Source organism: Eutrigla gurnardus (genome assembly GCF_963514095.1).
Source record: "Eutrigla gurnardus genome assembly, chromosome: 19".
NCBI classification, from domain to species: domain Eukaryota; kingdom Metazoa; phylum Chordata; class Actinopteri; order Perciformes; family Triglidae; genus Eutrigla; species Eutrigla gurnardus.
This window is the reverse complement of record NC_139930.1, coordinates 22,814,491-22,817,273: the sequence shown is the minus strand read 5'-3', so window position 1 is coordinate 22,817,273 and position 2,783 is coordinate 22,814,491. Positions and strand designations below refer to the sequence as shown.

Sequence of the window (2,783 nt, the reverse complement as noted above, 5' to 3'; positions counted from 1 at the left end):
GAATTCTTAGCAACTGCGCTGATGGCTACACCCCACCAGAGATATGAGACAGCGTGTTTTGTAGTGATTTGGGTGAACTGATCCTTTAAGGGGACAAGTATTTATGATTAAAAATGCTGGCACTTCATTAATATTTTAATCAACTTTAAAACTGTGTGAAGTAAGACTTAATGTCAGAAAGAAAGAAAAATAAAACAACAATAAAGCATTTTATGATGAATATTTTCCAACAAGCAAAACTGAGAAGCAATTTACTGATTATTTTGGGATTAAAAAAGTGTTCCAATTCGTATTCCTGAATTTACTCACAACAGCTTCATCATACAGCGCGCTTCATTCATCCACCATACCCAGAAACCTGCTTGTGACTCTGAGTTTAAAAATGATGAGCTCATACCATGGCCATTTTCTGGTTTCATTATTGCATTGGTGTGGTCTAATTACAACATCTGTATAATTTTATGTTAAGGTACCACATAAGCAAGTGGGCTTCGGGGCTTGGGACTTTTAAATAATCCCGACTGACTGACAACAAACATTTATTTTATTTCATATTATTTTATTTACATCTCTGGGCAGGAAACAAAGAATACACTCAACAAACAACATATGCATGGCCACACCCCATCAGAGATATGAGAGAATGTGTTTTGTAGTAATTTGGGTGAACTGATCCTTTAACAGGACAAGTATGATACAAAATGCTGGCACTTCATTAATACGTTTTAATCAACTTTAGAAATGCTCAAAGACGATTATAGCCTCCGAAACTGTCTGAACTTATTGTAAGAAAAAGAATATATATATAAAACAGAAAACAGTAAAGAATTTGCCTCATACTGTTACTTAAAACCCCCAAAAGATTACATCAAAGGTGTTATTTTTTTTCTTCTTCAACAGATCAAAATCTAAAGTGAATTCATCACCTGATTTAAAACAAAAAGGATGAAATATTTCAGAAGTTGGCACCATTGAATGTGAGTTTTAAAATTACTTCAATGATTACTTGATTATCAGAATTGCTGCTACTTAATTTTCTGTAGATCGACTACTTCATCACTGCTCTACAGTAGACTGTAGCCCAGACAGGTATGAGATGACTGGAATGACTTTTCCCTTTCCTCCAGCGTCTCCTCAAGGCACTGAACGATAACCGGGTCCACTTTGGTGTCAAACTTGTTGGCGAACCAGTGACCATAGTCAAGCAACCAACGCATTTCTGCTGAGGCGTAAATACAAACGCCGCGGACGTGTATCCCTGCGCAGGGTGGGTACAGGGTCCCCTCGTGGTATTGCCACTTCACCAACCTGGTCTTAATCATCAGGTCTGTGACATCAGGGTGCAATCTGGGTACCCCTCCAGGTACGCCTGGCAGTCGTACAAGTGTGGCCCAGAAGTGTTCCTCCGGGGCAAAGGTGTCCTCGGACCAATCCAAAAACTCTTTCACAAAAACTGAGGAGTTCATGAACACAACAAAGTCCCGGGACAAGACAAAGTAGGCGCTGCCGCTGAACATCTCGATGCCCTGTGGCGGTGGGCTCTTCCTCTGGTCCGTTCTCACGATCTCTTTGTGGTGTTGGATGTTGGTGTCCCTCAGCACGTAACGATAGACGGACCTCATCCTCTTGTGGTGGCTGGGTCGGCATGTTTCCAGCATGTTGGCTCCGTTTAGCTTCTTCAGTTCTGACACCAGCTCAGAGTTGGACTTGAGGGGGAAGTCTTGGCCACAGAGGTTAATGACATACTTCCACTTGAGATCTGCCTTCAAAAGGTCGGACATACAGTTGATGTCGCCTATCATCCGACTGAGGTGTCCATAAGTGACGTACTCCAGCTTGGAGGCGATGAAGACATTGGGCAGACAGCGGGCTAAACCCTCCAAGGCTGAGATGAACTGAGCTGGAGACTTTTTATCATAGTGGATACAGTAGATGTTGATGGGTGAGTACAGCGCTTTGATGAGTCTCTCCACCAACAAAGCAGATTTATGCACAACCAGTGAGTAAGCAATAGGGAAGTCTTCATCCTCCTGTGAGACACACACATCGTCATAACCTCTGGACCTGATGAATGAGGGGCAGTCTGAGGTGAGGTCAACCAGGGTCTCATCCTTGTCCTCCACAACTTGTGTCCGTCTGATGATCAGGGACTTACCCACCTCCACCGGGTCCATGTTGTATATAGCCCTGCAGCTAACATTGTACTTGCGATATGCCGGAATGTGATTTAAAGTTGGTCGTGGAGGGAAATACTTGGTGACGTAGATGTCCTTCACGTTGACCAATAGGATGACACATCCAGTCAGCAGTGACAGCAGTAAGAAGGAATACGTGGCTTTTCTTGAATTCATTCTGTGAGGATGTGAGGGAGCAGAAACCGAAATTCAGTTTTGGATTTCAGTAAAAAACGTGTGGATTCAATAGAGACTCACCTCGGTCCATTCACAAGGCTCCCGAACGCTCAGCAAATCTTTACCTGTTGCATCCTAAAAGGCGTTAAAACAAGCATGAATTCATAAAACACATGTCAGTTTGTGTGCAATAAAGTTATTTTATGAATCGTTTTCCAAAGAGCAAAACTTAGAAGCAACTTACCAATGTCAAGGGAAAAAAGAAGAATGGACACTAATCTTTTGTTTCAATTAACTTTTTCTGCCCCGTTGTCTTTCATCAATATCAACTTGACATCTGTCGCTCTCCGTTAGTCGCAGCCGAGATTCAAAACTGCAACATGATCAATTCCCAACATATCTGCTCTTAATGCCAAATTTATAATGAACACT

The 2,783-nt window shown here is 42.2% G+C and overlaps 1 pseudogene across 1 annotated transcript; it reads right to left on the bottom strand.

Annotated features, from left to right (window-relative positions):
• Positions 1-969: 969 nt before the first annotated feature.
• On the bottom strand, positions 970-2,438 carry LOC311029980 (beta-1,3-galactosyl-O-glycosyl-glycoprotein beta-1,6-N-acetylglucosaminyltransferase 4 pseudogene; annotated as a pseudogene). The gene is made up of 2 exons (XR_014599354.1): positions 2,433-2,438; positions 970-2,352 (listed from the first exon to the last, which is right to left on the bottom strand). The product of XR_014599354.1 is annotated as a beta-1,3-galactosyl-O-glycosyl-glycoprotein beta-1,6-N-acetylglucosaminyltransferase 4 pseudogene (transcript).
• Positions 2,439-2,783: the final 345 nt, after the last annotated feature.